Below are 12,957 nucleotides of genomic sequence, written 5' to 3' on the forward strand. Positions count from 1 at the left end.
GATGCATGATAATCACAGCTTTTGGTTGATAAATTTTGTACTTGCTTTCGATTTTGAATAATTGCACTTTGCTCAAGAAAGTTTATAATGTGAGGCGTGTAGAACGTATACGGCAGGCCATGAGGATAAAAAAAATACAATATTCTTTGATGTTTGAAAAATGCACAGCCAATGCTTCGTCTTTACAGATGATGTGCTACTATTAACAATGATAAGGGTATAGTTAGCCCTTTGAATATGCTCGAGGAAATCCGAGGATATACAATAGGATTTGTATTTGGACATGTAAAGATCCAAATTGGTTACAGTGATTAATTGATTTGTGTTCATGGTGCCAAGTCTAATAGAACACTGCCATCAGGGATAATTTCCCAATAGGTTTCAAATTGATTTAGAAAAATTAGTGCAATACTCTTCTCCAATGGTTCGGCAAAGGTACACTCTAAGCGTACTGTTCCCGTTCGACCAATAGTCATATCTTGAGTACCGGAGAATCCAATACATGATACCATGAGTTTTCTCAAACATTTCTTCGGTTATACAATTTTCAAATAATTGTGAATCTCGATCTAGGGAATGTATTGTCGATTCATATAAGGTCCTGTAGGATTTATCAATGGATAAATTGCAGAGTGAGAGCGGGATTCCATTTACTTTATATACAAGAGAGTCCAAACGTTTCAAATTTATGTGGAGAATTTGTCCATGATCCAGACACTAGCACTTTTTACAAAAGCCAAAGCAAGTTTTGAAGGGATTTCACCATTGATAAATAATGAATCGGTGTAGGTTCGTGTACCCGTAGCAATATATCGCTGATTCGCGACTGTATGAGGAACGAGAAGTTTTATATTATTGCCACTATCTCTTAGTTTTTCAATTGCCAAAGGAACGGAACTCATAAATTGTTGTTTTCGTGCATGAAGTATTGCCGAGGTGAGAAAGACTGTTACATCGGGTGCAGTACCAACAACTTTTCACAAAATAAAATTGGACGGAGCAAGTTGGTACTTTATATCAATCTTTAAATTGGGAGGCAACCATTGAGGTATATTAAATTTCTCATGGTTTATTTTCCAAACCAAGTATAAATCTTTAGTTGCCACATCTCTAAGTATATTGCTAGTGTCAGTTTCCGTTTTATATTCATATTCAATAGCTAGACCTCTCAATAGCTTATAGGACATTGGAGTCATCAACATGAATTGTATATAACGTGCATTATTTGAAAGATTGTTGCTTGTGCTCACCACTGTTCCATTTATGTAGACACTGATTTGCCCAAATTTTGTAGTACACTCGGCTGCACTTCGTTTTTCATTGTTAGATTTTTGACAATGTCATGCAAATTTATAAATGTAGAAGTCAGATCCATCAAATAATCTTCACTGGAATAAATCCGATAATGTATGGTTTCAGAAAGCAGTTGTTGCGGATAAAATTGTTCATAGTAACCATGTTTTACTCTCAAATCAACATATTCTGCATTGAATAGATTTAAAGATGAGTTGACTGAAGGATAAGATTCTTTATGTGGTAGATATGCCATTTCTAGGAAAATAAATCCTTTTTCGATCTAAAAATTTTTACTTTCTTTTCGTCTTTGACAAGAGCGATGTTTTCCGCATCCGGGCTGAGTTGAGACTGATGAGTGATGAGGTGTCTCTTGCCTTTTTTAACTTTTTCCTATTTGTCGTGATTTCAATCGCTCGCAAAGGGATCGCGCATTGGACTTGAGAAGCACTTCCTTTGTAAAACACTTTCCTTAAAATCCTTCCCAGAGCCCCAATCATGTAGTGTAGAGGATGCAAAATCCGCGGCAACCGGTGCAATATATTTTTTAGCCAAGGGTAATGCAGAGCGAAACACCTTAGCAAACCAGTTACCGAGACTGTAACTGGACATGGATGAACGACCCCTGTGATAGTTCATTCCATAACCCAATTGTCGTTGTCCAAGAGTAGCAACATAACAATCAATATAAGGACAAACAAAAGTATTTTTTCTATTAGCCATTTCACTGAATGGTTCAAAAATGACATTTAATTACGGCAAACCTGTTTGTTATCTCTAAAGATTCGCTCAATTCAATTTTTAATGCTAACTGACACAGTTTCAAATACGAAGTGTTTACAGGAATGTATCGTTCAAGAATATGTAGAAGGGGGACATTGGTATTACCGACTCTCGATGTCTCGACAAAGGATGCGTAAAGAAATATACAATCGTCTGATGAGAAGCCGGGTGCATAGTCTGTATAGATAACATTATCCTTGTTACTGAAATTTTTATTTTAATGAATCGATCTTTAAAACTGAGAACCTCACGTATATCCTCATTGAGGAAAATTCTTTCATTCTCAGATGGATTGATAATGTAAGTTCTCCTCTGTTCTGTTGAATATGAAGCCACCCTTTTTTCGACTAACAATTTTTGTGTTGATAACTCGACACAGCTCATGCATATAGTTGTATTCCTCATAGAGCATAACAGCAAAGGGGTAATCATCAGAGTGAAAATTTGCCACTAAATCCTCGTCAGAGAAGTCAAAGGGTCTTACTTTGATCTCATATGTACGATCCGTTCTCAGGATATCACATGTATTTTTAAGGATACAATGACCAAGAGCAACTTCTTATTCCCCCCTCAAATTTGATGGCAGGGAAGAGTTTTGTCCAAGAATTACTTGTTTTATTTAAATCGTCATAGAGTGGGTCAGAGACAATGGACATGAATGTCACATAAAAATCATTATACATTGTGAATGTCTTCAGCGGCAATCCAAGAATCAAAATCAGAGTTGTATCCTAGCCAGCGAACAAGCAACTGTGTCTTACCCTTGCGAGTTCTGAGTCTTTAACACTTTTTCAATTTGATACACCCAAGTGGTTTTAACTTTTTGCAATTCACAATCGTAAGAACCACCATAATTTTAGTTATCTCTCATATCACGGAGACGATACATTACAGGTTTAGTGTCTAAGACCTTTGACACTTTAAGAAGTTGAGTGAACTACAAGTACTTTCCTTTTTCAAAAATATTACTTGTTCGACTGATTCGAACAGAATAACAAACATTAGATTTTGTCTTCACAAACCTTTTCACTGGAATATTGTTTAAGAAAAATGTTAAGTGTATTGTTATTGTGATGAACTTCAAGAGGGCTAATGTTGAACAGAGATCGATGAGGACGTAGATTATTAATTAACATGATTTTATGTAAATCTTGAATAAAAGCAGCCGTATTTTTCAATGCACAATATCTTGAGACTAAGATTCGAATGGTTCTAATCAATCGTTCAGCCAATGCTGCCTTTATCGGACTATGACTATGATAGAGTATTGTATTGTATTTCAATGAAACTCTTTTTACATGCGAATTGACAAATTCACTTTCACAATCCGTTTGAACTTTTCTATACTAATCTTGTTCAAAGATAGATTCAAGGGCTCTAGCAACTTCATCACCTCTCTTTGAACGCAATGGAACGGCATATGATTGCAATTACTCACTATGATTACAAGTAAAATATACTTGTATTGTTTATTGTGACGTCTTTGAATCTCATCTAGAGTTTTTTCGATAATGCTTTAGCTTTTCGATAATGACTACCGCGAACTCTATGATTTCGATGAAGAGCGTAGCTGGGTTCATTCTGTAAATACTCTCTCGCCAACTTCCTTACTTAAACTTCCCACTTCATCAATATTCCCATAAACTCGCTTCAAAACTTGATCTATTTTGAACGTAAACGTGGTGTGAAGCGTCCACTACCCTTTTGCATACTAAATGCGGTGAAAAGACACTTTCGTTTAATACTCTTTAAATCATCAAGCCCATATGGTGTGCTATCAGAAAACGATATATCTTCTGATATTTCTCCGAATTCCCTTAATCGTTATAAAACATGTTTATTCCCAATAAGACTTACTGGAAAATTTGATGACTTTGAAATTTTATACAAATGACTCAAAGGATTCAAGTCTTTTATAATTTGTAATCAAATCTGACGCCAAATCAATTAAATTGTAGGGTTTGCCCAGGATTATAACTTTATTCTTTTCCTCGTCAATTTTTACATGCTCATTTTCAGTTTAAGTTTTAACAACATTTGTTAAAACTTAAGATAACTATTCTCCTTGTTTTGGTGTTATCAAAGCTTCAGAACTTACAGCAGTTGGAGAATGATCAACGACATTTACTTTGAGCGATCTTTCACGATAAGGTTTATGCCTATCGACACATAGAAGGACATTTTGAAGTAAGATTAATTTTTCATCGTCGTCAATTGTTTCATTGTTAATGGATTTATCAAGATTATATTCAAAGTGCTCCTTTGGTGAAAGAGCGAGTTCAATTGGCGTCAATTTTTAAGGTTTCTAGAGAATAGTGTTTACAAGTCCTGCGATTATCGGCAATAACTATGAAAAGAAACTACCGCCCGCTTGAACAAGCTGTTTTCTTTTAAAATCTATTCCTTTGTTTTTGCAAGGAAGAGCACGTACACATGAACGATGATGCTTTGTCTGTTGCCTAACACCTTCTGACAGTTGAACATTACCTACAATTAAATTTAAACAAAGCTCAGATAGGAGATGAATGATTTCATTGTCAATATCGTGTTTGAGTACAGCTTTCCTAAGCCGTGATTTGGAATTACCTAGGACGGAAAATAAATGTCTGTTTTCATATAGCTTCTTTAATGTCGTGATGGCGACTAATGACTTTTTCTACTATTTACGGGTAGTAATTTCATTATAAAAGATATCCGTGACTACGTGTAACTCCTTGGGCGTGTTTTGATTGAGATCCAATAGAATGCATCCATAAGGTTTAATAGTAGCTTGATTGTATGCCAAGATTAAAAATTCCAGTTCGCCGGGATATATTTGCTTGTTTAAACTTATAAGAGAACTTGAATCGCAAACAACCCTGTAGATGATATAATAAGTACAATTCAAAGCAAGTGTTCTCATGCATTTACTCTGATAAAAAAGATTATGGTGAATAACAGTTACGGAAACTTTTTCATGATAAGACCGAACCGTGAATAACTGTAACATCTCCCGAGACCATTCTTTAATGAATTCAGCTAAATCATCAATAATCAACATCGAGTTTGGTTCAACAATATTAAACACGTCAAGTCCTCGTATGAATTTTATGTCTGGCGCAACAATCTTTATTTTATCATAGGACTTTTGCCACACACTATAACAATAATATATGTTTTTTGTATATTCTAAAAACATTTTATCACGATTTTGAATTATGCTCGTTAAAAGTGTCGTTTTACCACACATTGATGACCCGCAAAAAAATGATCTGAATGGAGGTTTACATTGATACATGTTACACCTCTCGTTTTCAACATACAACTAACCGAGCCTAACCTCAATCTGATGAATAAATACTAAAAAACAGAATGCATGGTTTCTTTAATATAAATAAATGCACTACAATTTAAAAAAACATAAAATAATCACTTGAACATATATTTACATAAAATGGACACTTGAATATAATTAAGTTAAAGGGCACTTAGAAATGGGTTCCACCCGGAGGGCCGGACGCGAACAGACTCCTCCGGAGGACGCAGCGGCTAGAACGGTGACCGCAAGACGCCACAGTGGTGGCGCAGTAGCATCATTGGTAAATTCATAGTATAATATAAAGCACTTTTTAAAACAATTCCGCTTTGCACAAAAAAAATAAATCAGAACATGTAAAAACACAACATACAAAAAACACTTGAAAACGACTAGAAAAAAAAGACTAGAAAAAAAACACGACTAGAACACACAGACTGCTGAGCTTGAGTCTGTCAGTGGTAGAAAGTGTAGGGATAGAAAAAACGGGCCTTCCTCCACCAGCTATTGAGCTTTCTCCAGACCAAGACGCCGTCTGTAATCTACACATGCGTCTCGATCTGAAATAAGGTAGTGACAGTGTGGTAGTGCCTTCACACCGCCAGCGCGTACAGACTTTATCCGATATGGCTGTCATGGCATTTTTCTCAACTCGAACTGTTTAGTTTCTAAATTTTAAGGAGCGAATGGCCATGACCTTCGCTCTTGGTACTAAATTATTTTCTACACAGTTCCTATAAACGCTCATATTGAAATTTTCCTTTACAAAGCGTGAAGGTACCCCTTTGCAAACTTATTTGAAATCCTCATTGTGCGTATGCGCACAATACAGCTTCGGACCTGCAAGTACACCTTTGAATATCCAGTCGCTCCCCGTCTCGGATTTTAAAAATAGCGACTTATTTGGGGCCTGGCGCTTCACTAGCTTTGTCCAGTCGGATCGGTTTCCAGGATACAATCCCCGTGAAAAACATACCCTCTCCACATAGATCTCTCTACAAACAGGTGCTGATCCATGTTGGTAATCAGACGTACTTGTTCATCGCTGATTTTAAGAATTAAACTATCACCAAATGAGGAGTTAAAAAAATAATACCCTAAACCTAACCCAAATTCTTCGTAAATTTTATCCAACTTTTTACATACAATATCCAACAAAGTCAATACATCACTTGCCAGGTACATTTTACAATAATCCTCCCCATTTTCACACCCTCCCTTAGCCAAAATCTTTTTTTAGTAAATTCATAATCGGTAATGGTGCATTGACGATCGCAAAGTGAATCATAAAACACTTCTACGGGCGGTAATGTTTCCTCACGTAGCCTCAAGATGGAGTTGTAGTACTCAGACGGGTATATGCCCTTACACGTTAATAAATCATACATTTCATCATCTGGAAAGTGTTGTTTGAGGAGGGGAAACTATTAAAATCGTCACTTTTCTTTACTTGAATGAGTTGACATTAAGATTTGGGGAAGAAACTATAGGAATCTAAAAAACGGATTTTATTCAAGTATGTATTATCGTTTTCAACTGTTGACCATTTTAATTCTAAGAGCAGCAACTTCTCAGATGATTTGGGTATGATGTTACAAGAAAAAGACCTATATACCCATGCGCCATCTAAAACTTTACCTTTTTGCAAACGTGCCAATGCTGATAATATGAATTTTGAATCGTAGTTGAAGTTGTGTATGTAAACCGGCGGAAAGTATTGCTGTCTAACATCTACATTACAAGATTTATTCGCAACCCTCCGAAAGTCACACCCTCCCGATATAATCCGCGACCCGATGGTCGCGGACTTTCATATCCTCACTACCCTCAACAAATTTTTTCTTACAGACCCAACACAAATCTTTTATTTTAATGGCCAACTCGTGTTCTGGTGATAGTCATTGGATAATTTGTATTGCGAAGCCGTGAAATTGACTTATTTGCTGTTTTAATAAGTAAAACCATAGCTGCGCCTACACAATCTTCCTTGCCCAACGTCTCAAATACCTCTACCAACCACATGGTATTACTCGAGCCTCTTTACCCGTGGGCAAAAACTGCAATGGCTTTATGTTCTTTAACACGATTGGAGTTTGATGGATCGCACACATCCATGAGTTTGGCCACAATGTCTAATGACACCTTGTCGCTATGCAGGAACGAACTTTGAAAATTTTTTAACCGCAAGATGGCATTGTAGCCTGAAACCGCCTCCAAGGACTGGTACCCATGAGCTTGCAGTGCCTCAAGTGGTTTTTCAATTTTAATTCTGTATCGAATCTAGATGAACACAATGGACAATAACAGCAGGTCCTCCCCTTAGTATATTTTGAACCCTCACTTTATACCCGACTAATATATGGAATAGGAAAGAAATTTCCAATTGACTCGTGGTCTTTGGCAGACTTGTAGAGAAGCCATGCCCAGTGTTTCACCGATTCAATGAATGGAGCCCTTACTGAATATATCACCCACCTCCCCTTTTATGTTTCAGTTCCCGCTCTACATTTTCTGTGTCGTATTGTAAAACTGTAATACTAATATTTAAATGTACGTTGGCCCTCTCAAAAAATGTCTATCCCCTTAAGCGTTGCAGGATATTGTCCCTTTAAACAATTGAAATCAACTTTAGAAAACTCGGCCCCCTCCCCACCTCCATTATTGTCAATTTGTCAAAATATGTCTTACTAGCATCATTTTTTCTGGTTTATGTCCTGCGACGAGGACTGAATACTTGAATTACTCGAAGCCCGTGTTAAAAGAGAAGTGTAGTACACCTTTGTACTCCCTTAAATCTGCATTATATTTTACACCTCTCTCCCCCTCCCACTTCTTAAAACAAATTATTTTTTTAATTTTGTTACATTTAAGTCTAAATTTTCTGTAAATAAAACAACTGACCCGCTCCTATTTTCATTATGGCTTTCTATCCTATTAACAATATTTCCCACCCAATCCAAAAAGGACCCTTCAAAATTTAGCAGGTCTGGGTGAAGTATCCACATTTCTGCTTCTAGGTAATGCGAGCCTACATTACCCGTCTTTTCGTGTAAAAAATATATTTTTAGTGCGATGGATGCTTTCACGCTGTCTCTACCCCCCCCCCTTCTCGCGAATGTGAATTCAAGAAGTGCCCAAATCTTGCTGATATACGAGTGTGCTATGTCCACGGTATCCGTATGGATACTACCACTTGTAAGGGAGTAGAAGAGATTTCCAAACTCAGCTCTAAAAACATAAACATTGCGCAAAGTGGTAGCTGCTAAATACAATTCAGGTAAAACAGGGGGTGAGCCGGCATCACTTTGTCCTGGTTCCCCCATATCACTTTGAGGGACGGGCACCTGTTCTTCCAGCACCCTCTCAACATCGCTTTTTGGTACTTGCACTAAGAGATTGTCCGAAAATTCATCATAGATGCCGAGGTCCCTCGCAAAACTATTGAAATCAATGTTGGAGGATGGTATACTAATAGGGCTCATCCTCAAACTATAATCTCCTTCAAGTTCACTTTCCACGGGCCCCGTACATAGATTATCGCGAAATTCCACTGACGGCGACAATACGTTCTCAATATAGGGTCCTGGTGTACTTGCCAATGCCAGTATGTGAACCTAGAAAATAATAAGAGATTATTAGATCATTGAAACACTTCATCCTGTGAAAATAGAATTGTTAAGAGTAAGCGTTCAGAGCTTGAAAGACCTCACTAGTACGTAATGACCATAGATGGACAATGCGACCCTTCGAATATATTGAGACCACACTGCCAGTTATAAATTTAATGACCATACATGGGCATCCAAAGGGACCCTTCGGATCTATAGAGACCATACTAACACGAACAAAAATTATCACATAAGATGTTCGTCTTTACGTTTCAGGTATTATATTGTAGAAAAACTTACTGAGGAGTGTTGATGTCCGTTGCTTGTTCTCCAAAGGCATCAGCCAGCAGATCCTTGATCCACGCTGGGAGATCATCATTGTCGGCCTGGAAAAAGAACAAAAAATTCTTATTCACTTTGAAGTATTTGTGATTTTAAGCCTTGAAAGAATATTAATCTAAGGACCATCAAAGCCTTCAGAACTAGCAGACCAAGGAGCCCATTATTATGCTGAAAAGGACAAAAAATCTAAGGACCCTCAAAGCCTTCAGAACAAACGGGCCAGCGGGCCCGTTATTACGCTGAAAATGAATATTAATCTAAAAACCCTCAAATCCCCTCTTCGAAAAATTTTCAACACTAGAACTACAAGATCTTAATTATTTCCTGAATGGAATGTCCTATTTCCCTGGGGATTTTCCTTCACAGTGAGGGGCCCTGATATTTCCCCCGTTATTAATCTTAGGATTAGGACCCCCTCAAATCCCCTTCTTAGAACGCTTTTCAACAGTAAAACGCTACTAATTTCCAGAAGAATGGATTAGTTTTAGCTATTTCTTTTCAGGTGCAAGCCCCCCAAGAGCAGCATCAAACCAAGAGACTGTGTTTAATAGTCTGTGACTTTAGGCTAGTCTTGGGGCTTCAATGTTCTAACAAATTTTCCGACAAATTTTTTGCATAAAAATTGAGTTTTCACCGTTAAAGTACATAATAAGCCCTCAAAACTATAGACAGAGTCCACTAATAGCAAAATAAAAAGAATAAACATTAGTTAGAAAAAACGGTAAGTTTTTTTATCGTTCCAATAAATAAGCTTTATGAAAGAATATCTACAATTTGCACTTACATTAAGATGGGCAGCTCCATCTTCGCTTTGCGCATGTGGCACTGCTCTCGAAGGCACCGCAGATTGACTGTCATAAGGTGTAAGTCTTGAAGCCCCGGCGAATTCACCTACTTGCATGCGGAAAACAGATGGGCCAGCATACATAATGGCCGAAGGTCTTGAGGGGGTCGCAGAAGAGGCCACATCTTCGCTTTGTAGAGCGGACGATGTTGCCTCAACACCGCACGCCTTTGCCCTTTTTCGTGGAGGTCATTGCTCAGAATTTTCCTCAAAAAGAAAGAAAATTTAGTTTCCCATGAAGTGAAAGAACATGGTTTCCCGTTAAATTTACTTCTAGTCTCCCATGTTCCCCAAGCGTGTCATCAAAATTCTGGTAATAAAAAAATAATTTTAGTTTTTCCAAATATCTTGAGTCTTGTTTCAACATATCCCCACTTAAATTTAATTCATTGCACCCACCCCTTCGATACTGACGTTAGAAACCAGTTTTCACGGGCCGCGAGGATAAAAAAAAATGAAAATTATGAAAAGAAGGTAAAAACTCAATTAAACCAAAAATAGAATCAATAATCTAGCTAGGTGAAGATCATTTATGTAATGAACACGAGAAAAATGGAATATTTTGACAGAAAACTTTGAATTAATGAGTACCCCTGATCGTATGTATTTTTATTCCCTGAATAAAGTTTGCTTTTATTCTCTCTATAATAAGCAATTGCAAAGGAAAACAAGCCCCCCTTTTTCACGATTAAAATCAATAATAGGGTACATTGACCGCTTAAAATGGATATAGTTAAAATTTAGATCACCCCCCTCAAAAATCAGGGATTTTGTGTGGAAAATAAGTCACCAGCTTGATCAGAACAACATTTATAAATTGCGATGCACTTGCAATACGACAGCATTCAAATTTGCTGGTTGGTAAGAATCCTTTTCATGCGAAGAGCACCCGTTGGGTAGAAAATTTTACGCCATTAAAGTTTAGCGGAAATATCTATTTATGTCTTTTTTGCCCATCTGTCAGAAATAAGCCACGAATCTTCAATGCGATTTAAAAGGAGGGCAGGTTTAGAGTAAGATGTATTCTGTCATGATAAAGCGATTTGAAATAACAGATGAGAAAATTAGGTCATTCTATCGAGGTGCATTCAATATAGAGAATTATAGTAGCTCAAATCAGTGGAGGGAGGGTATGGAAAGAGGGGCTCACCAGCATAATAGTACTTGTCCGATAGAAAATTTGGGTTTAACACACCTTCAGCCTTTTACCAGCTTGCTTGAAAACACTTTGAAATAACAGACGAGATAAATAGGTTATTCTAAACGCGATAAAACCTATCGGTGGAGGGAGGGTATAGATAAATACTTACCTGTTGATATCTTTGAAACATATCCGTTTTTTAAATCAAGTTGTACGTTCAAAATCCAAAACAAGACTGATGGGAATTCCGTTCTAGCGGTCACTTTTATAGTCCTCCGGGCATAAGGGAATTGATTGGTTTCCAGGTTAGAATAGAAGCAGATGTTTTCCAAGAAATAACGGGGATTCTTTGTCTCATAAAATCAATAGTCACGGTTCCCCACATACAAAATGGAGCAAAATTTGTTCGCATAAAATGGCGGAATATATTGGGATGATTTAGGGACCATGCCATTACTTAAGGAGGGGCCCTCTGAAGGTTTCTTCATGCACCTAAGGTTTTTCAAAGAATAATCATAGAAATCCTAGGGTAAACAAACCCTGGCCCTTCGTAGGTTTTTTAGAATGAAACTATTAGGTAAAACCCAAGAAAATCTTGATTTAGCGGCCCCCTGAAGGTTTTTAAAGGAAATCATGAGATAAAGAATCCCTTGAATGTTTTTAATGAGAAATCCTGGGGTAGAGGAACCCCCCTGAAGGTTTTTAAAGGGAAATCCTAGGGTAAAGAAGCCATGAAGGTTTCTTAAAGAAAAATCAAGAGGTAAAAGAATCCCTTGGAGGTTTGTAAAGAGTAATCTTGGGGTAAAGAAGCCCTCATAAGTTTTTTAAAGGGAAATCTTGATTTAGCGGCCCCCCTGAAGGTTTTTGAAAGGAAATCCTAGAGTAAAGGAGCCCCTGAAAGTTTAAAGGGAAATCCTGGAGTAAAGGAGCCCCTGAAGGTTTACCCTGCACTCTTAGGCTTTTAAAGCATAACAACCAAAGAAAAAATATTCCCTATGACGCAACAAACACATGATGGTTTTCGTGGAATGACGGGTCGGTTGTATTGCGGTGGTACTTTCCGGAGGTATTGCGGTGGTACTTTCCGGTGGTATTGCGGGTGGTGCTGACCGGTTAAAACCAGTGAGGGGTCCCTACTGTTATTATATATCAAATATATATTACAAATATATAAATATCAAATTTATATTACTTTTGTCTTAGGTTTTAGTATGGCTCTTGCAAACAACAAATCCCGGCGAATCAGGCCGTAGAGCTACTCAAATATGATATCATATCCTACTGAAGCAACTTTTCAAAAAATACGTGCTAGCGGTAGCAACAAACTAGTAAAGAACGAACCACAGTCCATAGTACCCAAAAATGAAAAAAATAAAACTGGCTAGTGAAAAAAATGCCATTTGTAGCTGATCAAGGATGGGCAACTATTATCTCAATTAATCTGAATAATAAAATGTTCTTTCAAAAATGAATTTATGAGAATTTCAAAAAATAGCCGGAAACCCCTAAAAATGGCTTCAGATCGAAACAAAAAGTAAACAATTGGAATCACCACGGCCAAAAACCCTATACAGGAGACATACACTCCCCTGTCTTAAACAACAAGGGAAATTACTTTTTTGCACGGGTAGGACTGATGTGTCTTCTTTTT

At 37.3% G+C, this 12,957-nt stretch overlaps 1 long non-coding RNA gene across 1 annotated transcript; it reads right to left on the reverse strand.

Moving 5' to 3' along the window:
* Positions 1 to 8,870: 8,870 nt before the first annotated feature.
* LOC148954361 (uncharacterized) lies at positions 8,871 to 10,189 on the reverse strand. Its single transcript, XR_016141575.1, has 3 exons — positions 10,106 to 10,189; positions 9,280 to 9,365; positions 8,871 to 8,985 (listed from the first exon to the last, which is right to left on the reverse strand). It is a non-coding gene; the product is annotated as an uncharacterized LOC148954361 (long non-coding RNA).
* Positions 10,190 to 12,957: the final 2,768 nt, after the last annotated feature.

This window comes from Artemia sp. Qi Xiang Cuo, chromosome 3, assembly GCF_049724085.1.
Source record: "Artemia sp. Qi Xiang Cuo chromosome 3, ASM4972408v1, whole genome shotgun sequence".
NCBI classification, from domain to species: domain Eukaryota; kingdom Metazoa; phylum Arthropoda; class Branchiopoda; order Anostraca; family Artemiidae; genus Artemia; species Artemia sp. Qi Xiang Cuo.